Source organism: Phyllobates terribilis, unplaced genomic scaffold (genome assembly GCF_046119375.1).
Source record: "Phyllobates terribilis strain yellow unplaced genomic scaffold, ASM4611937v1 Scaffold_11__3_contigs__length_659146591, whole genome shotgun sequence".
NCBI lineage: Eukaryota > Metazoa > Chordata > Amphibia > Anura > Dendrobatidae > Phyllobates > Phyllobates terribilis.
The window spans coordinates 319,209,306-319,237,032 of record NW_027362771.1 but is presented as its reverse complement, the minus strand read 5'-3'; positions in this window follow the sequence as shown (position 1 = coordinate 319,237,032).

Below are 27,727 nucleotides of genomic sequence, written 5' to 3'. Positions count from 1 at the left end.
CCAGAGAGAAGACACAGAAGGGGGTCCTGCTATGTACTCCGGAGTTACCTGGGGGGTGGACTGAGCCCCTGAGTAAACGCAGCACGGCACGGGAAGTTACTTTGACGTCTGTAACTTGAACTGCAATAACCGTGAGTAAAGACCCTGAGGACGGCACTTCCTTGTCTCTGTGTTTATTGCTGCGCCATCGACCCCTGCACTACAACACCCAGCACAACCAACATCAACTACACTGCCATGGAGCTAGCTCTTCCTGTGGAGAGCCACACCATCCCTGCTGCAGTAACATCAGCTTCAGAGGACTGCTCCGCAGCGGCGGCTCCCTTAGCCGCATTCCACAGGTGGCGTCACGAACTCTATAAATCCCCTATACATAAACTCCTTTTATTGACTGCCCTGGGTCACGGACCGGGTCACCGCCACTGTGACATTCCCCCAGCATCCACCGGCCCGGCACCGTGTACCCCACGGCCCAGGGGGCGCGTCATAGAGACTCCCCCTAACTGCATGGGTTCTTACACCTCCACCAGTACTGGCTCAACCCCAGACCGCTGCCCCGGCAGAGGTACACAACCCCGACAAGAAGGCCCCGGAGAAAGTGGTCTCACCCATCTATCCCGAAGGTGTCTATCAAGACATATGGCTAATGACATGGCAGCCTCCAAGGACTGAGGGGTTTAATATACTGCTAAGGTATCTTTCAACCTTTCAGCAAGCCCCTCACAAAATTGACTTCTAAGGGCTGAGTCAATCCATTTGGAATCCGTTGCCCATCTGCGGAATTCCGAACTGACCGATTCCCCTGCTGAAGGTGACGTAGCCTAGACTCAGCCAAGGCGATTCGGTCAGGGTCATCATAGGTAAGAGCCAGAGCCCCGAAAAACCCCTCCACAGACTGGAGACAAACCGAGTCCTACGGTAAGGAAAACACCCACGACTGAGGATCTCCCAGCAATAGAGAGATCACAATACCAACCCATTGCTCCTCATTTCTGGAGGACTAAAGACGAAGTTTAAAATACAGTTTGCATGCCTCCTTAAATACAAAAAACCTGTCCCTACCTCCTGAAAACCTGTCCGGGAGGGCAACCTTGGGTTTAAGCTGGACAGGCCTACCTGCAGAGACCCCCACACTGGCAACCTGTAACCGCTGATGCTGCTGAACCTCACAATGGAAGTCATTCACCCCCAGAGACAGACAGTGGAACTGCTCTGCGAGCTCTGCAACTGAACCCATACCAAGGGAAAAAGGAAAAAAAAAGTCCACGCCCAAAAACACACAGTGAAAAAAAAACAAAAAAAAACAAAGTGTCAGTCTTTTTTTTTTTTTTTCCTTTTCAAAATGTGCTCGGCCGGCGATAATGTCATGCAATGTGTGGGAAAGACTTACTGCAACATAAAGGGAAGAGGGAAAGGGAGCCAGACTCTAGGGAAAGGGGGGAGTGAAGACCTCCTAGGCTGGTCTAGTGTCACTCTGTCTCCCCTAATGACCCTATATTGGTTCTTAACCAATCGCCACACGCGTGCCTCGCCCTGTCTTTCCCTGGCGGATGGCTAAAGCTAGGGAAGGGAGGAGAGGAGCACTAGTTGATCCCCACTGAACACTAAAGACAACAAGGGAGGACAAACAGGGGGAAATTGCTTAGCTTTAGATGACTCCAGACAAATGCACACACGTCCTCAAGCTCCAGAGAGGATGAAGTACTGCTCTTGCTAAAGCCTTCACAAGGAGTAATTAATATCGTCTGCACCTCCCTCTGGAACATAGCATAGTATAACACCCAGGCGAGGGTGTTAATTAGCCCAAGGAAGGTAGCCGCTGGGTCCTAGAGACAGCTTCTAAGATGATGTCTGTAATGCCAAATGTAGAGATCTCCTGCAACCCATTGCTGGGCGACGGTCTGTCACTTCTGACACACCCATGACTACAGGACAGGATCGTCCCTATTGGGTACACCTTGTCGTGGTGGGATGGCTTTTACACTTTTTTGATCAAAATAGTGTTAACTAAGTATTATATGTTATATACATGTACCATTACTATTTACTTATTTACTTTTTATTATTACTATTATTTAACGGCCTTCGGCTTGGTCTCAAGCCATGGTGACTCGAAGATGAACGCTTTGTAGAAAGGTGGATCTCGTGCAAGCCTGAATAGGCCCACCAGTGTCTTCTCCGCCGTTATCCTGATAATATCAAGCCATCAGGTTGCTGGTCTTTCTCTTCGCCTTGCACCTTGTATTCTTAGAACCATGATCTTCTTCTCCAGTGATTGCTTTCTTCATATGATGTGTCCAAAGTAGGCAATTTCTAGCTTGATCCTTGCTTCAAGTGACATGTCTGGCTTGATTTGTTCCAAAAATGATTTGTTTGTTTTTCTTCCCATCCATGATATTGATAACATCCTTCTCAAGCACAACATTTTCAAGACGCCGATTATTCTTTTGTCTTGTTTCTTTATCGTCCGGATTTCGCATCCATATGTTACTACAGAAAAGACCAAACTACGTACAAGCCGTGCCTTCATCGCCAGTGAAATGTTCATCGATTTGCACACTTTGTCCAGTGACTTCATTGTTGATTTACCCATAGCTATACTCCTACTGACTTCCAGTGACGTTACTGCATCTTGAGTAACCTTACAGTATTTACTTACTACAGGGTATATGTTCATTTAGTTCTTTTTCTTGTGTTTTGAACTCCTTTAATAGCTTGTAATTGGCTGCAAATTGTCATATAATGTGGTAATTTCAAAGCTAGTATCCTATTTTCAAAAAAATCACGATTCTTTATTTAACAGAATGCATGATTTTCTGAGAATGTTATATACACTCCTTAACATTGAAATTGCATCAGCAAGAAGGAAAGGTGGTGGAATTGTGGAAATCATAGGGTTGATAGACATTAATGATATAGATATGATGAAAAAATGAAAATTGTTTTTACAAAATATCTCGATTTATAAGAGCCATTCGCAGAAATTCATGTATTTATACCCCTTGGCAATCATGCGACTTTTGTTTCTGTTATCCATGGATGGATCTAGACCATGTTTGGCGAGTCTGGTGGAGTAATATTTAATACTGCGGGTGGCAGATATATTATGTTCATGAACACTACCTGTGTCTGGCTGCATGTCGTTATATACCACATGGATGGGAATAACACTACTTATAGAGGACTTTTATCACCCTGGGTGAATGTGAATTGCTAGAATTTGTACATCGATTCCAATGATCTTATACAAGTATAAGAAGATAAATGACAGTGAGCTGACTGTTTGCATTATTTTCTATGAAGTTCTGGGTTAACGGGAGGACCCAGGTTACGCACAATCTCCAGGTGGTGCAGAATGGGATTGGATGTAGGCTTGGAAGATGAGTGATTACTATTATAGTCAGGATTTTTCATGTTAAATTGACTTTTTATTAGGTAGTTTTAACAGTTCATTTTGCTATGAAAAATATCATTCCATTCAGATGCCTGACCCTCCAATTAATAGATGGATGGCTCACGTTTGTCAGAATGGGAGATGCTCTTACAGATCTTCCTTTGGCAAAATTAGCTGCTGATCAGCGCTCTGTTCTAGTTCATAGAGGCGGTCCCGATAAGACCTCCTTTTATTCTAATAAGATATTTGGACATTGGTTGTCTTCATGGGAAAACTTGTCATAGCAAAAGCACAAGCAAGCACATTGTGCAATTGTTACACATGGTTTGTGTTCACATGAATAATACCTTTTTACAATGGCAGCTGCAACAGTGAAATGATTACTGGATTATGAGCTTCACTTTCATCAGCATATTATTTGGCACCATTCACTAGCCCTCCCATCTGGTTTGAAAATCGTCACTGGATTTAAAACCAGATTTCTCCTTCATCCTCAAAGTTCATGATAACACACATCCTAACGTACTCTATATGTCACTAAGATTGAGAGAGGTCAGTCAATTCAGGTATATCTTATGAACCAGATAGAGTGATACAGTATAGACCATATGGACAAATGTATTGAGATACTTATACATTACACCTACAGTACAGGAGCTTTTCTGACATCCCACTCTAAATCCATAGGCAGTAATATGGAATTGGCTCCTCCTTTGCAGCTTCCACTTTTCTGGGAAAGTTTTCTACAAGATTTTGAAGGGTGCCCGTGGGAGTTTTTGCCCATTCATCCAAAAGAACATTTGTGATTTCAAACACTGATGTTGAATGACAGGGACTGGATGACAATCTCTGTTCTTGTTTATCCCAAATGTTTTCAATGGGGTTGAGGTCAGGGATATGTGTGAGCAGTCAACTTAATCTTCAGTGAACTCACCCAACCATGCCTTTATGGACCTTGCTTACTGCCCTGGGGCACAGTCATACTGGAACAGAAAATAGCCTTCCCCAAACTGTTCCCACAAAGTTGGAAGCATTAATTTATCCAAAATGTGTTGGTATTATGAAGAATTAAAATTTTCTTTCTATGAAACTAAGGGGCCAAGACTAACCCCTAAAAAACTGATTGTATTTATCCGTATTCCACCAAACTTTAAAGCTGGCACAATGCAGTCAGGCATAAAATCCAAACTCATCCATTAGACTGCCAGATAGAGAAGAGTCCGCGTCAGACTACTCTGACTGTGGGAATGAAATAGACTAAAGAGTGGTCTTTATTTTATAGATAGTATTCCACTATAAAAAAAACAATGACTAAATAATTTTAATGTAACTTTCTTCCTTTGCCATTCTGATTCTATCCGTTCAGTTGTGTCCGACCCTTGGATACTCTGTAGGCCATTTCTCGCCATGATTTCCTGTTTTGCACGGCTTCTTTCAATTGTTTGATGTTCTTTCCCATGTCATTCTTGATGGTATCCAGCCATCGGGCATTCGGTCTCCTGTTTCCTTTTACCACTGACAATTCGGAGAGGTATCTCCCTTTCTAGTGAATTTGCCCTCATCACATGTCCAAAATAGGTCAATTTCTGTCTGGTGATCTTGTCTTCCAGCATCATCTCTGGGTTAATATGATGAAGAACATCTTTGTTGGTGATCCTAGCTGTGCATGGGATTAGTAGAAGTCTTCTCCACAATCACAGCTCAAAGGCATCATTTTTTGTTCTGTCTGCTATTGTGCACATGCATATGTCGCAATTGTGAACACAAATGCAGTGATCAGTATTTATTTGATGGTAACTTAGGCGTCCTTAAGGTACCGTCACACTTAGCGATGCTACAGCGTTCCCGACAACGATACGACCTGGCAGGGATCGTTGCTGCGTCGCTATGTGGTCGCTGGTGAGATGTCAAACAGTCAGATCTTCCCAACGACGCAGCAACGATACGGCGACCCATAGCGACCTATATAACGATGCAACACAAATGCACGCCTATGTGTCTCAGTTCTGAGTCGCCAATGAGGTCGTTGGTAAGGTGTCAAACACACCGATGCATGCTACGCAGCGGGACCTCAACGATCAAAAAATGATCCAGGCCATTTCGACATGACCAGCGATCTCACAGCAGGGGCCTGGTCGCTGCTACGTGTCAAACGTAGCGAGATCGCTGCTGAGGTCGCGGTTGCGTCACAAAACTTGTGACTCAGCAGCGATCTCGCTAGCGATCTCGCTTAGTGTGACGGGGGCTTAACACTAGCATACTTGGTCTATGCTTAGCATGGATGCACGCCCCAGTGCTATTTGATGCTTAGTATCTTCTGTCATACTGCCACTGTGATTAATGAGGGACCCAAGAAAAACCAAGCTATTGACCAACACTTTATCTTCACCAGGTGTTTCTCCATACCATAGCACTTAGCCACTCAACTGCCACAGTTGGTATGCCATGTTTTCCCACCCTCCTAGCACTTTGAGCCGGCTATAGGTAAGGGAGGGTTCTTCTGTCATACAAATAGTAAGTAGATGCATATGCACCATGGTGTTAAATAAAAAAAATACAATGCTTCTCCTCCCAAAATAGACAACAAAGTATCCAAAAACTAGAAAGACTTGAAAAAGTGTAAATGTTGGGAAAACGAAGAATGAAAAAATAGTTTTGTCCTGAATCTCAAAATTAGCCAAATATTCAGGCCGTTGTAATGCTCCGGCCAAGCTACGTTGATTTGAATTGGCCTTAGAGAATTAAGAGGTTTTTCAGGTATGTAAGCTTAAAGTAGTTATAAATAGCAGATTCATCAATTTGTGTTTTTCAATGAAAGTATATATCAATAGCTTTTTAAGTACAACAGTATTAGAAAACTAAATAACATATACATACATTATAAATTTTGCTGTACAATTTGTCATAATTGTACAATAATAAATTTGATGAACCTAGTATAAATTGTTTAGCCATGCCCCAAGATGTATTTATTGCTTCATACAGCGGCATGTAAAAGTTTGGGCACCTCTGGTCGAAATGACTATTATTGTGAACAGTTAAGCAAGTTGAAGATGAAATGATCTTTAAAAGACCTAGAGTTAAAGATGACACATTTCCTTTGCATTTTAGGCAAAAAAAATATTGTCATCTTTTACATTTTAAGAACTACAAAAAGGAAAATGGGCCAATGCAAAAGTTTACGCACCCTTAGAGATTTGTATGCCCAGATAACGTTGACCAAGGTTTCAGACCTTAATTAGCCTGTTAGGGTTATTGCTTGTTCACTATCATCATTAGGAAAGGCCACGTGATGCAAATTTCCCAACTTTATAAAAACCCAGCCTCTTTTAACTTTGTGACAAAAAACAGCATCCATGGGTTCTTCTAAGCAGCTGCCTAGCACTCTGAAAATTAAAAAGGTGGAGGCCCACAAAGCAGAAGAAGGCTATAAGGAGATATCAAAGTGTTTTCAAATTGCCCTTTCTTCAGTTCGAAAGTAATTAAGAAATGGCAGTTAGCAAGAACAGTGGAAGTCAAGATAAGGTCTGGAAGACCAAGCAAAATTTCAGTGAGAGCTGCTCATAGGATTGCTAGAGAGCAAACCAGAACCCCCACTTGACTGCAAACGACCTTCAGAAAGATTGATTTAGCAGACTCTGGAGTTGTGGTACATTGTTCTACTGTTCAGAGACACCTGCACAAATATGGCCTTCATGGAAGCGTCATCAGAAGAAAATCTCTCCTGCATCCTCACCATAAAATTCAGCGTCAGAAGTATGCAAAAGAACATCTAAACAAGCCTGATTCATTTTGCAGTTTACTGATGAAGGTCTGCTTGACCGAAACGTTTTTTGTTTGTAAATTAATGGACTGCATTAAAAATGACACTTCATTGATCTAAATCCGAGTGCCGAGGTTATTCTGATATATTACATGGGTTAAGCCCCTACTCGAGCACCAGAATCCAGCTGTGCAGCGATTCTATCTGTATCATTGTAGTACCGTTCCGCTTTCACGCTGTGGGGATATGTCATCTACTACCTTTTCATACAATGCGGATGAAGCTTCCTCCATCCTTGCACAAACCAGAATACCCAGTGATTTCCTGAGGGTCCCGTCCAGAGAAACCAAGGGACGCGACCTGGAGATGGAATAACGACATCTGATTAATGTAGAGTTATATTGCGGAACATTAACGGAATATCTAAGAATCCAACGAATTCCTAGAGGTCTTCGGGTACCATTAAGACCCACTCTATTTTCTGATTTACCTGAATATTGCAATAGATTTGAGCAAATTCTCAATAAATGCTCCTTTGATCTGATGACACTAACTGTCGATTCTCTACACAAGGCGATTATCTCCACAAAAGATCAGATAAAGAGCATTGAAACACAACTGATATCATCAGCAAGTACAGAGGAGTGGACCACACTACAGGCGAAGATTAAAACCAACACTGACCAACACAGGAGAGATACGGAGTCCAGGAAAAGAATCAAGTTCTTGAGAGACGCTGAGGATTACGAGCAGAACAGAGTGTACTGATGGCAGGAAAAATATCCTGCTGGGAGAAATCCTCATCGATTCACCCGTTCATCTACGGACATTTCTTCTTCCGGCTTGGAGGCAGACAGGAGGGACCGATTCACTCCCTCTTCTCATTTTTTAGGACAGCAACGGAGACGTCCATCAAGAAGAAGACGAGGAGAGGCGGGCAACACCAGAGGCAACACAGAGTTCATCAGGGTGACTCGATCACAGGCACAGCCCCCCTGGTGGTAAATATTTCATCTAAAACTTTGAGCATTGCCCAGCTATCTGTATTACAGAAGGATCTCTCATACTGCCCAACAGGGCGGTACAACACCTTCAAGCTTGACATGGAGCTTCAGCGGTTCTATCGCTCACTTAGACTCAAAACGCATTTTGCCAAAACTGATTCTTTAGGGACCTGTGGCTCTAACTCCACCGCTGCCAACCTAGACATAACAATCACAGCTAGCAGCCTAGGCTTGTACAACAAAAGTACCTATAGGCCACCCCAGGGCTCACATGCCTGGAGACCTTTATTGGCTTCGTGGATACTTAATTCAGGGAAATACGATCCAAAATAGATAGGGGTAAACTCCATTTTGAACTCAACCTCTCTATAGTGGACCAACAGGCCCTGAACTGCCTCAAAGAAGATAAAGACATAATTATCAAGCCAGCTGACAAAGGTGGCACTATTGTCATCATGGATAAAAGCCAATATGTCAGGGAGATTGAACGACAACTCAGTGACGCCACTACATACCGACAGGTACCACAGGACCCGACCTCCCAATTCACTAGTCTCATACGTACTATTATTAACCGTTTCATAGGGGCAGGCACTATCGACGCCAAAACGGGAGAATTTCTTATTAAATTACATCCCATTACTCCAGGGTTTTATGTATTGCCAAAAATACATAAGAGTTTAAATGAACCTCCCGGGCGACCAATAGTGGCCTCATCTGAGTCACTTCTGTCCCCCAATCTATCTTTGTGGAAAAAATTCTCACACCCTTGATACAGAAAAGTCCATCCTTTCTCCTGGATACAGGTTCGTTTCTTACAGTACTGTCTATTTTGAAACAGGTCCCCCCAAATGCTATACTCGTCTCTTTTGACGTCAGGAACATTTACACATCCATACCTCACGGACATGGCACCAATACGGTACTGGCTCTGCTAACAGAATCACACATTGACCCACGAGTCATTGAGCTTTCTGTTGAACTACTCACCTTGGTACTCACAAAAAACTATTTTTTGTTCCAGGATAAGTATTATTTACAGATCAAGGGCACCGCTATGGGCTCAAATGTGGCCCCACCCTATGCCAACTGTTATATGGCCACCTTTGAGAGCCAAATCATTTATGCCCACCCTCTTTTCCAATCACACTCTATCGTGTGGAAAAGATTCATAGATGACATCTTTTGCATTTGGGGTGGCCCATTGGAAACCCTGGAGGTCTTTTTTGCCCACTTGAACTCTGCCTGGCCTGATTTAGGTTTCACTATGTCCCATGATTACCAAAAGGTGAGTTTACTAGATACGATGGTAATCAAAAATGAGAATGGGTTTCTCACTACTGATCTTTACTCTAAGCCCACTGACCGAAATGGCCTGTTGCACTTTTCCAGTAACCATCCTGTCCATATGAAAAAGTCCATACCCAAATCCCAATTCAAAAGGGTTGAACGGATTGTGTCAGATTCTGAAATCCGAAATCAGAGGTTACAAGAGATGCGATCTAAATTCACGGAATGGGGGTATCCCCCCTCAGTTCTCCAACTACATATGGATGATCCCGATAGGGTGCGCTCAAATAACCTAGACCGTGTTCCCTTCGTTCATACGTTTCATCCCTACGCCTACATTCTACATAAAACAAAGCGTAAACATTGGAACATATTGCGGACAGGATATCCCACTATTAGTTGTTTCCAGAAACCATTCATGCCTTGTTTTAAGAGAGCCCCCAACCTCAGAGACTCCCTAATCCGTGCGGATGTTGGCACTAATAAACAGGGACCCACACAACGGTTTCTTCAAAATCCAAAAACAGAAACATTCCAATGCCTTCAGTGTCGACAATGCAATAACGTCCTAAAAGGTAATGTCATTCATCACCCACATACCGGCAAGAAGTATAATATCAAGGGTTACTTCACTTGTGACAGTACCTTCGTAGTATATCTCATTAAGTGTCCATGCGGGTTGATCTACATAGGCGAAACCACTCAGCCAATTAAAGAAAGAATATCTAAACATAAATCTACAATCCGATGTAAGAACCTGTTATTACCAGTACCCCACCACTTTATTACCACTGGCCACAATGTATCCCAGCTGAAATTCCAAATACTACCACTACGCCGGGGGGGCGACCGCGTTCGCCTCCTGAAACAAAGGGAAGCGTACTGGATCCATGAGATGGAGTCCTTATCACCCAAAGGACTAAATAGGGAATATGATCTGCTGTCTTTTTTGTAGGTCCAATGAGGGCTGGTTCGTGTGTTGTCATATAGTTACGGTCCCTCTATATGTACATTACACTGACTGTAGGGTCTCTTTCGGGTTAGTGACTGCTAATTTTCCATCTGTACCATTGAGGTTCTTAATTTAATCCCATATGGAATCCATTCCATGTACTGTATATCCACATGTTTATATAGTTTGAGAGATATTCCATGTGTATCAACATGTCTATACGTGTTACTAGAGGTATATACGCATATGTACTATTATGGCCAGGATGTTACTCGTTATACTTGATGGACCTAGGATTATACTGTTATTGTTATCATGTATTGTATTCTTGGAGACTCTTTTCCCATCTCATACCGTTTTCTTCTTTTTCAGACTTCCCAAACCTCTGGTCCCTCCTCTAAATAGATTATACCACCTTGTTCCCTACCAGCGCTAAAGCTGCAGCGAGTATGCACCTTCAGAACGCATCACGCTGGTCTTCCTAGCCAGGCACGCCCACTTCCTACCCCGTGGAATGCAAGCCTCCAGCACTTGGACCGCACGCATCAGCATAAAATGTCACTTCCAGTTACGTCACTCGGGCACTTCCGCTTCACGCTGCCAAACACTCTGCAGAAACTGCTATGATAGGCCAACGAACCGATCACTCCTCCATATATAGGGACCCTCCCACACCAGTATAGCACCAGGAACCAGCGGTGGACGCCGCGTTCTGCGCCAGGCTCATTGCACAAGCCATATTAAGGTATAGTTTCCTCATACCCCTGTCACCTTATTGTCTTGTAAGACTTAGCCCTCTGTCTTTGATACCTTCCAGTACTTAGCCCTGTGTCTTTGATACTCTCTAGGATGTCCCGTACCATACCATGACACAGTATCTGCTGCCCCTGCATATTTGCCTCACTCTAATTACAGTCAGTCTGGTAGGTGCTCTACTAACTACTTTAACTAATGAAATGCATTGAGTGCAGCCATCCGCATCCCTAGAAAGGTCTAGTCCCCTTAAGATCAGATCCCCCCCTCCCACTATTCCTTTTCCCTATATTACTATCTTTTTTGATTATTTTGTTGTTTTACTCACACCGTTTTGAATTTATGTTCTGCAGTTTACTGATGAAGGTCTGCTTGACCGAAACGTTTTTTGTTTGTAAATTAATGGACTGCATTAAAAATTACACTTCATTGATCTAAATCCGAGTGCCGAGGTTATTCTGATATATTACATGGGTTCGGCCCCTACTCGAGCACCAGAATCCAGCTGTGCAGCGATTCTATCTGTATCATTTTGGAAACAAGTCCTGTGAACCGATGAGGTTAAAATAGAACTCTTTGGCCACAATGATCAAAGGTATGTGTGGAGAAAAAAGGGCACTGAATTTCAGGAAAAGAACATCTCGCCAACTATTAAGCATGGGGGTGGATCAATCATGCTTTGGGGTTGTGTTGCAGCCAATAGCACGGGGAACATTTCACAGGTAGAGGGAAGAATGGATTCAATGAAATTTCAACAAATTCTTGATGCAAACATAACACCATTATTATTATTATTATTATTTATTATTATAGCGCCGTTTATTCCATGGCGCTTTACATGTGAAAAAGGGGTATACATAGCAAAAACAATTACAATAATCTTGAACAAAACGTGAAGGTGGCTGGTACAGGAGGAGTGAGGACCCTGCCCGCAAGGGCTCACAATCTACAAGAGATGGGTGAGGATACAATAGGTGAGGGTAGGGCTGGTCGTGGAGCGGTATGGTGGAGCGATGGTTAATTCAAGTTGTAGGCTTGTTGGAACAGGTGGGTCTTCAGGTTCCTTTTGAAGGTTTCCACGGTCGGCGAGAGTCTGATATGTTGGGGGTAGAGAGGTCCAGAGTAGGGGGGATGCGCGGGAGAAATCTTGTATGCGATTGTGGGAGGAAGAGATAAGAGGGGAGTAGAGAAGGAGATCTTGTGAGGATCGGAGGTTGCGTGCGGGTATGTACTGGGAGACTAGGTCAGAGATATATGGAGCAGAGAGGTTGTGAATGGCTTTGTATGCCATGGTTAGGGTTTTGAACTTGAGTCTCTGGGCAATGGGGAGCCAGTGAACAGATTGACAGAGAGGAGAGGCCGGGGAATAGCGGGAGGACAGGGGGATTAGTCGGGTAGTAGAGTTTAGGATAGATTGGAGGGGTGCAAGAATGCTGGAAGGGAGGCCACAGAGCAGGAGGTTGCAGTAGTCGAGACAGGAAATGATGAGGGCATGCACTAGTGTTTTTGCAGATTCATGGTTGAGGAATGTGCGGATCCGGGAGATATTTTTAAGTTGGAGTCGGCAGGAAGTGTAAAGGGCTTGGATATGTGAATTGAAGGAGAGTTCAGAGTCCAGGGTTACCCCAAGCAAGCGAGCTTGAAGGACTGGGGAGAGTGGACAGCCATTGACGTTGATAGATAGGTCAGTTGGGGGGGTTGAATGAGATGGCGGAAAGATGATGAATTTTGTTTTGTCCATGTTAAGTTTTAGAAATCTAGCAGAGAAGAAGGATGAAATAGCGGAAAGACATTGTGGGATTTTGGTTAGTAGGGAGGAGATATCAGGTCCAGAGAAGTAGATCTGTATGTCGTCGGCATAGAGGTGATAATGAAAGCCATGAGACTCTATGAGCTGTCCCAGGCATAAGGTGTAGATGGAGAAGAGTAGGGGTCCGAGAACTGAACCTTGGGGGACACCGACAGATAAGGGGTGAGATGAGGAGGTGGTGTCTGAGTGGGAGACACTGAATGTCTGGTCTGTTAGGTATGAGGAGATCCAGGATAGGGCCAAGTCTGTGATGTCAAGAGATGAAAGAGTCTGGAGTAAGAGGGAATGGTCCACTGTGTCGAAGGCATATGACAGGTCCAGGAGGAGGAGGACAGAGTAGTGTCTCTTGGATTTGGCGGTTAGTAGGTCGTTGGTGACTTTAGTCAGTGCAGTTTCAGTAGAACGGTGAGGTCGGAAACCAGATTTTGATTTTAGGCGGTCAAAGAGGGAGCAGGAGGAGAGGTGGGAGGACAGTTCAGAATTGACGTGTAGTTCCAGTAGTTTTGAGGCATGTGGGAGAAGTGATATGGGGCGATAGCCAGTCAGAGAGGATGGGTCAAGGGAGGGCTTTTTGAGGATGGGTGTGATCGAGGCATGTTTGAAGCATGAGGGGAAGACACCAGTTGTTAGTGACAGGTTGAAAAGGTGGACTAGGGTTGGGATGAAGATAGTGGTAAGGTTTGGGATGAGGTGGTCAAGTTCACAGGTGGTGAGGTGTGATTTGGAGAGTAAAGAGGAAAGTTGATCTTCCTTAATAGTGCAGAAGGTGGTTATGGAGGAGGAGGATTGAGTAGGTGTGGGGAGGGGCTGTGGGGACTTTAGGCAAAAGCTTTGTCTGATGGTGTCAATCTTCTGCTTGAAGAATGAGGCAAAGTCTTCGGCTGAAATAAGAGGAGAGGGAGGAGGCACTGGGGGACGGAGGAGAGATTTGAAGGTGTTGAATAGCTGTTTAGGGTTGTGAGACACAGATGATATGAGAGATGAGAAATATGTGTGTTTTGCTGCAGTGAGTGTGGACTTGAAGGTAGTGAGGGACTGTTTGAATGCGATGAAGTGCTCATTGGAGTGGGACCTTTTTCATCTACGCTCAGCAACCCTGGAGGCCCGTCGCAGTCCTTTTGTTAGGCTGGTGTGCCAGGGTTGTATGTTGATTGTGCGAGCTTTGGTGTGTGTGAGGGGAGTGACCGAATTGAGAGCTGCAGCTGTTGTGGTGTTGTATAAAGTGGCAGCAACGTCTGCATCATGTAAGGACTTAATGATTGTAAGAGGGAGAAGGGATTCAGAGAGTGAATGTAGGTCAAGGTGTTTAAGATTTTTGGGAGGGTGTGTAAGTTTGTGGAGTGGAGATTGGTGCCCTGGAGAGGAGAGGGTAGAGAATGTGACACTCCCTCTTCGACCGCCTGCAATCTGGCTTCCGACCGCATCACTCGTCTGAAACTGCCCTGACCAAAGTCACCAACGACCTACTAAATGCCAAATCCAAGCGACACTACTCCATCCTCCTCCTTCTGGACCTGTCATCTGCCTTTGACACAGTGGACCATTGCCTCTTACTCCAGATTCTCTCATCTCTTGGCATCACGGACTTGGCTCTATCTTGAATCTCCTCATACTTAACAGACAGGACATTCAGTGTCTCCCACTCACGCACCACCTCCTCATCTCGCCCCCTATCTGTTGGTGTCCCCCAAGGTTCAGTTCTAGGACCTCTGCTCTTCTCCATCTACACCTTTGGCCTGGGACAGCTCATAGAGTCTCACGGTTTTCAGTATCACCTCTATGCTGACGATACACAGATCTACCTCTCTGGTCCCGATATCTCCTCCCTACTAACGAAAATCCCACAATGTCTGTCCGCCATCTCATCCTTCTTCTCTGACAGATTTCTAAAACTCAACATGGATAAAACAGAGTTCATCATCTTTCCACCCTCTCATTCATATCCCCCATCTGACCTAGCCATCAACGTCAATGGCTGTTCACTCTCCCCAGTCACACAAGCTCGCTGCCTTGGAGTAACCCTGGACTCTGATCTCTCCTTCAAGCCACATATCCAAGCCCTTTCCACTTCCTGCCGACTCCAACTCAAAAACATCTCCCGGATCCGTGCATTCCTCAGCAAAGACTCTGCAAAAACACTAGTGCATGCCCTCATCATATCCCGCCTCGACTACTGCAACCTCCTGCTCCGTGGCCTCCCTTCCAACACTCTTGCGCCTCTCCAATCTATCCTAAACTCTGCTGCTCGACTAATCCACCTGTCCCCCCGCTATTCCCCGGCCTCTCCTCTCTGTCAATCTCTTCACTGGCTCCCCATTGCCCAGAGAATTCAGTTCAAAACTCTAACCATGGCATACAAAGCCATCCACAACCTGTCTCCCCCATACATCTGTGACCTAGTCTCCCGGTACTTACCTGCACGCAACCTCCGATCCTCACAAGATCTCCTTCTCTACTCCCCTCTTATCTCCTCCTCCCACAATCGTATACAAGATTTCTCCCGTGCATCCCCCCTACTCTGGAACTCTCTACCCCAACCCATCAGACTCTCGCCGACCGTGGAAACCTTCAAAAGAAACCTGAAGACCCACCTCTTCTGACAAGCCTACAACCTGCAGTAACCACCGCTGCAAGACCAGCTCTAGCCTGACCTAATGTATCCTCACCCATCCCTAATAGATTGTGAGCCCTCGCGGGCAGGGTCCTTGCTCCTCCTGTACTAGTCGCTGACTCGTTTTGTTAAGATTATGTAAATGCTTTTGTTATGTATATCCCTATCACATGTAAAGCGCCATGGAATAAATGGCGCTATAATAATAAATAATAATAATAATAATAATGTAAGTAGGTTGTGGTCAGAAAGAGGGAGAGGGGAGTTAGAGAGGTTAGATAGGGAACAGAGGTGAGGTCCAGTTTGTGGCCGTCTTTGTGGGTGGCTGCGGAAGACCACTGAGTAAAAAGATCACCATCTGTAAAAAAGCTGAAATTGAAAAACGGATGGCTTCTACAAATAGATGATGATCCTAAACACACATCAAAATCCACAATAGACTACCTCAAAAGGAGCAAGCTGAAGGTTTTACAATGGCCCTCACAGTCCCCTGATCTGAACATCATTGAATATCTTTGGCTAGACCTCAAAATAGCAGTGCATGAACATGACCCAGGAATCTCACAGAACTGGAAGAATTTTCCAAGGAAGAATGGATGAAAATCCCTCAAACAAGAATTGAAAGACTCTTGGCTGACTACAAAAAGCATTTACAAGCTGTGATACTTTCAAAAGGTACTTTCCATGCAGGGTGCCCAAACTTTTGCAATGACCCATATTGCTTTTTTGTAATTTTTAAAATGTAAAAGATGACAATATTTTTTTTGCCTAAAATGCAAAGTAAATGTCACGGGGATACCACGACAAAGAGGGGCCAGAAGATCGCAGTGTCTGGTTACACAAACCCCTGCACATATTAGATCTGCTCCACCTTCCTTTTAGTAGTGCAGTCTTCCTTGCTCTTTTATTGCAAGGGTTAATAAGTTCTGTCTATCTCCTGGAGCTCTCCATCCTGAATTGTCTCAGCTGTTCGGTGTTTGCCACTCCTCTTAGGTATCCTCACCATTTGCACTAGGGATTTGCTGGTGATAGTTTTTAACTTCCTGGTTTGGTGGTGAAGGAGTAGACTGAATTAGGCTATGTGCCCACGATGCAGAAATGAAGCAGAAAATTTCTGCAGCATTTCTGCATCTCCCTGGCAGAAAAAACGCATGCAGATTGTGCATGCGTTTTTCCTGCAGAATACATGCGGAATACATGCGGATTCACATGCGTACCCACATGCGTTAACGCATGTGTTTCCGCATGCGGACTGACAAGCACTTTCCAGGCAATAGCATCACTTGGAAAGTGCTTGACAACTAGGTCACACTATATAAATCCATGCAAAAGGCATGGATTTATATAGTGTGACCGTAAAAATAAAAAAATATACTTACCCCCGATCCCCCGCCGCGTGTGCTGTCGTGCTCGTCCTGGCTTCTTCCGGGTTGCCGGCATCTCGCGAGACAGCCTGCGACGTCATCTCAGGTCCTGGAAGGAGAAGCACTGCTGGGGCCGCCGGACAGGTGAATATAAACTTTATTTATTATTTTATTCTTTTTTTTACAGGTACAATGGTACCCAGGTCTGGAGGAGAGTCTTCTCTCCTCCAGAACTGGGTACCATCCGCACATAGAGACGCATAAAATCCGCTTGTACAATTGTACAGACACGGATTTTCTGCGTCTCAATGCAAGTCAATAGCGGCGCTTCCGCAAAATTAATGAACATGCTGCGGATTTATTTGCGCTGCAGAAACGCTGCGGAAAAATCCGCAGCATGTGCATTGACATTGCGGAATGCCATTGGGGACCATGGGGTGCGGATTACCATGCGTTTTTGATGCGTTTCCGCTGCGGAAATTCCACAGCATAAACGCATGCAAAACGCATCATGTGCACGCAGCCTTAGTAGCAGTCAGTTGGTGTTGTTTCAGGAGATATCTGCTTGGATTTGGTATTGTGTGTTTTATCCTATTCCTCTTTCCCATTTAGTTTATCCCTCCTACTGTTCCCTTGATTCCCACTCGGTCGTCTTTGTAAGTGAGTTGTATGATTGTAGTTTTCTTTTATCCCTGTCTGTTTTCCCAGTCTGTCTGGGAACCTCATAGTTTATTTATTCTTGATATTATTGGTAGTTGGTGTTTGCATTGTATTATGACACTTTTATTGTGTTGTTGTTAAAAAAAATGTCTATTTTATTAATTATTTGGATGTTGTGACTTCATAGTCTAAAAGGTTTTATACACAGTGGGGAAAATAAGTATTTGATACACTGCCGATTTTGCAAGTTTTCCCACCTACAAAGAATGGAGAGGTCTGTCATTTTTATCGTAGGTACACTTTAACTGTGAGAGACAGAATCTAAAAATAAAAACCAGAAAATCACATTGTATGAATTTTAAATAATGAAATTGCATTTTATTGCATGACATAAGTATTTGATCACCTACCAACCAGCAAGAATTCTGGCTCTCACAGACCTGTTAGTTTTTCTTTAAGAAGCCCTCCTACTCTGCCCTCATTACCTGTATTAATCACACCTGTTTGAACTTGTTACCTGCATGAAAAACACCTGTCTACACACTCAATCAATCACACTCTAACCTCTCCACCATTGCCAAGAGCTGTCTAAGGACACCAGGGACAAAATTGTAGACCTGCACAAGGTTGGGATGGGCTACAGGACAATAGGCAAGCAGCTTGGTGAGAAAGCAACAACTGTTGGCACAATTATTAGAAAATAAGAAACTAAAGATGACTGTCAGTCTTAATCTTCCTTGGTCTGGGGCTCCATGAAGATCTCGCCTTGTGGGGTAAGGATGATTCTGAGAAAGGTCAGGAATCAGCCCAGAACTACATGGGAGGACCTGGTCAATGACCTGAAGAAATCTGGGACCACAGTCTCAAAAATTATTGTTAGCAACACACCACGCCGTCATGGATTAAAATCCTGCAGGGTACGTAAGGTCCCCCTGCGCATGCCAGCACATGTCCAGACCCGTTTGAAGTTCACCAATGACCATCTGGATGATCCAAATGAGGCATGGGAAAAGGTTATGTGGTCAGATAAGACCAAAATAGAACTATTTGGTATCAACACCACTCGACGTGTTTGGAGGAAGTAGATGGATGAGTACAACTCCAAGAACACCATCCCAACCGTGAAGCATGGTGGGGACAACATCATACTGTGATGCTTTCCTACAAAGGGGACAAGATGACTGCACCGTATTGAAGGGAAGATGGATGGGGTCATATATTTTTGCCAACAATCTCCATCCCTCAGTAAGAGCATTGAAGATGGGTTATGGCTGTGTCTTCAAGCATGACAATGACCCGAAACACACAGCCAGGGCAACTAAGGAGTGGCTCCTTAAGAAGCATTTCAAGGTCATGGAGTGGCCTAGCCAGTCTCCAGACTTGAACCCAATAGAAAATCTTTGGAGGGAGCTGAAACTCAATATTGCCCGGTGACAGCCCCGAAACCTGAAAGATCTGGAGAAGATCTGTATGGAGGAGTGGGCCTAAATCCTTGCTGCAGAGTGCGCAAACTTGGTCAAGAAATACAGGAAATGTCTGACCTCTATAATTGCAAACAAAGGTTTCTGTACCAAATATTAAGTTCTGTTTTTCTATTGTTTCAAATACTTATTTCATGCAATAAAATGCCAATTAATTATATAAAAATCATACATTGTGATTTTCTGGATTTTTTTTTAAGATTGTCTCTCACAGTTGAAGTGTACCTACGATAAAAATTACAGACCTCTCCATTCTATGTAGGTGGGAAAACTTGCAAAATCGGCGGATTCTGGGGAACAGGGATAAATAACCTAGGGTCCTCCTAGCTTGAGGGACAGGGAAGGAGCCTATTGCCCCGGGAAATCCCACTACAGAATCATGACAGGACATCCGTCATCTTTAACTTTAGGTCTTTTAGAGATCATTTCATCTTCAACTTAGTAACATAGTTTTTAAGGTTGAAGGAAGACTAAGTCCATCTAGTTCAACCCATAGCCTAACATGTTGATCCAGAGGAAGGCAAAAAAAACCATGTGGCAAACACCAAGCTCCACATCGGGGAAAAAAAAATTCTTCCTGTCTCCATTCGACAATCAGACTAGTTCCCTGGATCAACGCCCTATCAAGGAATCTAGTATATATAACCTGTAATATTATACTTTTCAAGAAAGGCATCCATGCCCTTCTTAAATTTTAGTAGTGAATCACTCATTACAACATCATGCGGCAAAGAGTTCCATAGTCTCACTGCTCTTACAGTAAAGTATCCCCGTCTATGATTATGATTAAACCTTCTTTCCTCCAGACGTAGAAGATGCCCCCTTGTTCCTGTCTTAGTCCTCAGAGTGAAAAGATCAGTAGAAAGGTCTTTGTACTGTCCCCTCATATACTTGTACATAGTAATAAGATCACCCCTAAGCCTTCGTTTTTCCAAAGTAAATAACCCCAAGTGTAATAACCTGTCTTGGTATTGCAAACCCCCCAGTCCTCTAATATCCTTGGTCGCTCTTCTCTGCACCCGCTCTAGTTGAGCTATGTCTTTCTTATACACCGGAGACCAGAACTGTACAAAGTATTCTAAGTGTGGTCGCACTAGTGACTTGTATAGAGGAAAAATTATGTTCTCCTCATGAGCATCTATGCCTCTTTTAATGCATCCCATTATTTTATTTGCCTTTGCAGAAGCTGCCTGACACTGGCCACCAAATGTGAGCTTGTCGTCCACCAATACACCCAGGTCTTTATCAGTTACAGTTTTGTCCAGTGTTTTACAATTAAGCATATAATTATACATTTTATTTCCTCTGCTCAAGTGCATTACATTACATTTATCCCCATTAAAGCTCATTTACCATTTATCAGCCAAAGCTTCTAGTTTACATAGATCCTCCTGTAATATAAAATTGTCCTCCTCTGTATTGATTACCCTGCAGAGTTTAGTGTCATCTGCAAATATTGAAATACTACTCTGTATGCCCCCTACAAGGTCATTAATAAATATGTTAAAAAGAAGCGGGCCCAATACTGACCCCTGTGGTACCCCACTGTTAACTGAGACCCAGTCTGAGTGTTTTCCATTAATAACCACCCTTTGTTTCCTATCACTGAGCCAATTCTTAACCCACTTACATATATTTTCCCCTATCCCCATTGTTCTCATTTTATGTATCAACCTTTTGTCTGGAACCGCTTGCTTAAGGGTATGTGCACACGATGCAGAAATGAAGCAGAAAATTTCTGCATCATTTCTGCATCTCCCTGGCAGAAAAAAACGCATGCAGATTGTGCATGTGTTTTTCCTGCGGAATACATGCGGATTCACATGCGTTTCCACATGCGTTTCCGCATGTGGATTGACAAACAGCATGGATTTATATAGTGTGACCCGAGAGAGTGGTAAAAATAAAAAATAAATGTATACTTTACCCTCTGATGGCCCGCGCTGTCCTGCTCAATCCGTTCTCCCTCGCCGGCAACTTTGAATTGAAAGACCTGCCGACGTCAGCGTCACGTGACCCGTCACATGACTCTGACGTCAGCGCAGGTCCTTCAACTCACTGCAAAGTGCCGGGAACCAAGCAGGAGCGCAGCGCGGGCCGACAGAAGGTAAGTATACATTTATTTTTTATTTTATTCTTTTTTTACAGCTTTTTTAACGGTACCTGGGTGTGGATGAGACTCTCCTCTCCTCTACACCCGGGTACCATCTGCATATTAGAACGCGCCAATAACGCAAGTACAAATGCAGTCTTGCGGAATTGGCGCGTTCTAATGCAAGTCAATGGCGGCAAAAACGCCGCGTTTACGCAAAATTAATTGACATGCTGCGGATTTTTGAGCGCAGCGTTTACGCTGCAGAAAAATCCGCATCATGGGCACAGCACATGGTTTCTCTCTGTTTAATGGCCTTGTGTGAACATGCATTTACATTTTGCATGCACATCAATTTATGTTCCAGTTCACACCTTCAGGTTTTTTCTTTGCAGTTAGTATGCTTTAGTGCATATAAAAGGGTGTGGCCGCCCTTTGTCTGGGCTGGGACGCTGATCCTGCCTCGGTTTTATGCTTGCACCAGGGATCCAGTCTCTCTGCCCTTGTCCATATGTATGTCACTTGACAAATTGTAAGGTTTTTAATATTAGAGTTAGGACTGTCCCACAAGGGATGCCGTGAAGTGGCGGGACAGCTTTTACATTATTTTGATCAAAATTATGTTAACTAAATACCCTTTATTATTTATTATTATTTTTGCACTGTGCGATTTATATATTTACTTTTAATTATTTGGGTATTTTTCTTGTCTTTGGTTTCTCTCTGTTTAATGGCCTTGTGTGAACATGCATTTACATTTTGCATGCACATCAATTTATGTTCCAGTTCACACCTTCAGGTTTTTTTTTTTTTTTTATGGGCACAGCACATGCGGATTTCAATTTGGGAACATTGCTGCCCTTCTACCATGTGTTTTTAATGCGTTTACGCAACTGCAAAAACGCCACGGAAACGCATTAAAAACGCATCGTGTGAACTCAGCCTAACTGTTCACATTAACAGTAATTTTGACCAGGGGTGCCCAAACTTTTACATGCCACTGTATCTATTGGGCATGTTGAGAAACATAATTAAACAGTTATAAGGGTCCATTTACATGACCCAGCTGTTGGCACAAAATGACCACAGATAGGGGTAAGCAAAGCACACTGATCGATCTGTAATAGATTTCTCAGCGCACATAGGCTGCCATTTTTCTTGGCAGTGTGAGTCTTGTCTACACAGGACTAGTTAATTTCACCTAATGAAGAAACGTTTTGCTCGTTCATCGGGTGATCACCAGCCTGTTTACACTATTATCATGATAATCTTTCAGTGTAAATGCAGCTTAAGACTTTAATAAATACATATGGTGGATGTCACTTGTACCATTTTTTTCCAAACTTTGTTGATGAGTGCCGTATTGTTTTCTTCCTGTAACCAATGGACAAATACAAAGACCTATTTGTCCAAGATCACTTATATGGAAATCTTTCCTCACAGTTAATGTCCCACACTTCTCACTTTCAGTGGCATAGTTGTAGATTAGATTTCCTCTATCTTTCCTCACAGTTCTCTTGTAGAGTATAGTCATGGCTCTGTTTAAGAAGATAAGCTGATGTGTCTACCTCGGAAGATCTAATGTACAAGACACAACCATATTATCTCTTCACGCCCTATGATTTTTATCTTCCTCCAAATTGGTGACCTTGTGTGGCATTGTTAATACATTTCCCATTGACTTCAACAGAAACTGCAAGTGAAAACCGTGATCGTGACTTTCCATACATAAAGTTCTAGAAACATTTTAGCGTGCACTCAAAAGTGCTATGTGACTAAATGCATTATCTGATTTCTGCAAACAAGTGAAGGCAAAAAGTAGAGAGATGACCCAGCTTTCAATTTCTATTCTGTCCTAGAAAAAAGAATATTAGAATATGATTGGTTGCCATCAGGAACATCTCCAATTTCTGTTTGTGATGTTTTTTTTAGATGAGGCCTACAGGGTACAAATAATGGTGGAAATAGCAATGGTAAAATATACTGGCTGCACTGACTATTACAATACCCTCTGGCATATTGGGCTGTGTAGCTACAGATCAGTCAAGAAGATGATGCTGACCAATTTGTACCAACAATGGATACGTGAACATCAGATCTGGATGATGGAACAATGGAAGGAGGTGGCCTAGTCTTATGGTTCATGGTTTCTTACACATTATGTGAATGGCTGGGTGATTGTTTATTCCTCACCTGGAAAAGAGATGACACCGCTATTTGATGCTCTGGCCAATATTCTCCTGGGAAAACTTGACAATCATGTTGATATTACTTTGACACACACCGCCTACCGAAATCCTGTTGCAGACTATGGTCCTGATTAATCATTTGCATTTTTTTAAGTCACTTTCCTTGTTGTCTCATGGAATTCGCTGACTTTTTGCACTAAATTCTTTAAAATGGCGCACGCAATTCATGTATTTGGCGCAAAGTCAAAAAAGGTATTTTTTCCGTTTTTAATTTTTTTTTTGTGAGTTTTTAGTGCAAAAAGTCATCTTTCACAAATGGCACAAAAATAGGCCCAAAATATGTATATACTCAAAAATACACCAGAGGGGGACTGGAGTAGAATTGCGCCAAATTTTGCGACTTTTTTTTCGAGTTGATGAATCAGACGAAAACTTCTGGAATTGCTAAATTTAGGCCACAAGGTGGAAATAAAACCAAGTGGGGGCATTTAAAATAGACTTAAAAAAAAATCACAACTAGAATACTGAATTGTGTGCAACCAAAAAAAGGTGCAAAACACACAATGCTAGACAAAAACAGATGCAAAGGCAGTGATTAATCAGGGCCTAAGTATACCTCGTCATGTGAGCAGCATATCCTCATGGCAGTGGTCTTTTCTAGCAGGATAATACACAGTGTCATGCTACAATTATGGTTCAGGAATGATTTGAGAAACAAGTTATTGATTTTCTCTCTATATTTTCCAAATCTAAATCTCATCACCATTGATGTGATATTCTGGAAAAACAAATTTAATCCTTGTAAGCCCTTTGAAAGATCTGCTGGTCTTCAGGTGTTCCTTCAGTGGTCTTGTGGAGCCCATTCCTTGAGAGGTCAGAAGTGTCTTGGTGGCCCAAGGGAGACCTACACAATATTGGTTAGCAGGGCCGGCTTCACCACCTGGCACACTTGGGCAAGCGCTGGGGTCCTGGACAAATGGGGGGGAACCCACTCACCGATGCCAGCAAATACTACAGCTGGATGTGCGTCCTCGGAGCTGACCGGCATTCATGTGACCGGGGCGCAAGGTAGTGACATCATGCGCTGCCATCGCTTCCATGCTGAAGTCAGCTGCTGGCTGCAGAAGAGGACGCCACGCAGCAGGGGAGCGGAGTGAAGGTGAGTATTTTTTTTTTTAAAATCACTGAGTACACGGTGGCCATATTACTACATACATGACTATGGGCTGTGTATTATACTACATGGATGACTATGGGCTGTGCATTTTATTACATGTATGACTATGGGCTGGGCATTATACTACATGGATGACTATGGGCTGTGCATTAAACTGTATGGGTGACTATGAGCTGTGCATTATACTACATGGGTGACTATGGGCTGTGCATTATTCTGTATGGATGATTATGTGCTGTGTATTATACTACATGCATGACTAGGGCTGCCACCAGGAATTTCAGTGCCCCATACTGGACAAATTTTTGAGCCCCCCTGAGACTCCACCCCAGGCTCCACTCCAGCTCCGCCTCCACCCCTCAAACCTTCCACAGTACCACCGGTCATTCTTGGAAAAACTTCACTTCTGCACCACGTCCTCGCCAATCACACATTAACAATTCTCATCGAACACCACATCACATACATAGCCATCAGCTTTTGTTTTGGCCAAAAGATTTTTTAACCCTTTAAGCCCCGGAGCATTTTCCGTTTATGCATTTTCGTTTTTGCTCCCCTTGTTCCCAGAGCCATAGCGTTTTTATTTTTTGGTCAATATGGCCATGTGAGGGCTTATTTTTTGCAGGACGAGTTGTACTTTTCAAGGCCATTACTAGTTTTACCATATCCTGTACGGAAAAACGGGAAAAAAATTCCAAGTGCGGTAAAATTGCAAAAAAAGTGCAATACCACAGTTGTTTTTTATTTATTTTTTTTACCACGTTCACTGAATGCTAAAACTGACCTGTCCTTCTTATTCTACACGTCATTACGAGTTCATAGACACCAAACATGTATAGGTTCTTTTATATTTAAGTGGTGAAAAAAAATTCCAAAATTTGGTAAAAAAAAAAAAAAAAAAAATGGCGCCATTTTCTAAGACCCGTAGCGTCTCCATTTTTCGTGATCCGGGGCTGGTTAATGGCTTATTTTTTGCGCACTGGGCTGAAGTTTTTATTGATAACATTTGGGGTAGATCCAATGTTTTTATCGCCCGTTATTGCATTTTATTGCAATTTTGCGGCGACCAAAAAACGTAATTCTGGCGTTTAGAATTTTTTTCTCGTTACGCCGTTTACCAATGGGATTAATTCTTTTTTTATATTGATAGATCGGGCGATTCTGAACAGGGCGATACCAAATTTGTGTATGTGTTTTTTTTTTTAATATATTTTATTTTGAATGGGGCGAAAGGGGGGTGATTTAAACTTTTATATTTTTTTATTTTTTTTAATATTTTTAAAAACTTTTTTTTTTTTTACTTTTTGCATGCTTCTATAGTCTCCATAGGAGACTAGAAGCAGCAACTGTCCAATCGCCTCTGCTACATACAGGGGACAAGCAGATCCCCTGCATGCAGCAGAAATGGTCCTGTGCTATGAGCGCCGACCACTAGGTGGCGCTCATAGCGACAAGATCATGACAACCACAGGCGTCTGCTGCAGACCCTGGGTTGTCATGCACGCCCATCGTCGACCCGCGATCACGTGACGGGGTCGCCGGTGGGCGTGGCTTATGACGCGCTACCCGGAAGCGCGCGTTAAATGCTGCTGTCAGAGATTGACAGCGGCATTTAACATGTTAACAGCCGCGGGTGGATCGCGATTCCACCCGCGGCTGTTGCGGGCACATGTCAGCTGTAAGAATCAGCTGACATGTGCTCGGTTCAGTGAGGGCTCAGCGCCGGAGCCCTCACTGAACGGGCAGTACGCAAATATGCGTACTAATACGTCCCCGGTAGTTAAGGGGTTAAGCTGCCACCAGGACAACGTAGACTCTTCTGGCCGGGCCCTACTCTACTCTAACCTATTAAACATTTTTTAAAAATGACAAATAATACAACATACAAGGGGCAAAATACTGCCACACCATTACCAGACCACATACACTGCTCAAAAAAATAAAGGGAACACTTAAACAACAGAATATAACTCCAAGTAAATCAAACTTCTGTGAAATCAAACTGTCCACTTAGTAAGCAACACTGATTGACAATCAGTTTCTCATGCTGTTGTGCAAATGGAATAGACAATAGATGGAAATTATTGGCAATTATCAAGACACCCTCAATAAAGGAGTGGTTCTGCAGGTGGGGACCACAGACCACATCTCAGTACCAATGTTTTCTGTCTGATGTTTTGGTCACTTTTGAATGTTGGTTGTGCTTTCACATTTGTGGTAGCATGAGACGGACTCTACAACCCACAGAAGTTGCTCAGGTAGTGCAGCTCATCCAGGATGGCAATTCAATGCGAGCTGTGGCAAGAAGGTTTGCTGTGTCTGTCAGCATAGTGTCCAGAGGCTGGAGGCGCTACCAGGAGACAGGCTAGTACACCAGGAGACATGGAGGGGGCCGTAGGAGGGCAACAATCCAGCAGCAGGACCTCTACCACCGCCTTTGTGCAAGGAGGAACAGGAGGAGCTCTGCCAGAGCCCTGCAAAATTACCTCCAGCAGGCCACAAATGTGCATGTGTCATCCCAACACCGTGCAGGACGCTTGGCATTTGCCACAGAAAACCAGGATTGGCAAAGTCGCCACTGGCGCCCAGTGCTCTTCACAGATGAAAGCAGGTTCACACTGAGCACATCTGACAGATGTGACAGAGTCTGGAGACGCCATGGAGAGCGATCTGCTGCCTGCAACATCCTTCAGCATGACCAGTTTGGCAGTGGGTCAGTAATGGTGTGGGGTAGCATTTCTTTGGAGGGCCCCACAGCCCTCCATGTGCTTGCCAGAGGTAGCCTGACTGCCATTAGGTATCGAGATGAGATCCTCAGACCCCTTGTGAGACCATATGCTGGTGCGGTTTGCCCTGGGTTCCTCCTAATGCAGGACAATGCCAGACCTCATGTGGCTGGAGTGTGTCAGCAGTTCCTGCAAGCTGAAGGCATTGAAGCTATGGACTGGCCCGCCCGTTCCCCAGACCTGAATCCGATTGAGCAGATCTGGGACATCATGTCTCGCTCCATCCACCAACGTCACGTTGCACCACAGACTGTCCAGGAGTTGGTGGATGCTTTAATCCAGGTCTGGGAGGAGATCCCACAGGAGACCATCCACAACCTCATCAGGAGCATGCCCAGGTGTTGTAGGGAGGTCATACAGGCACATGGAGGCGACACACAATACTGAGCCTCATTTTGACT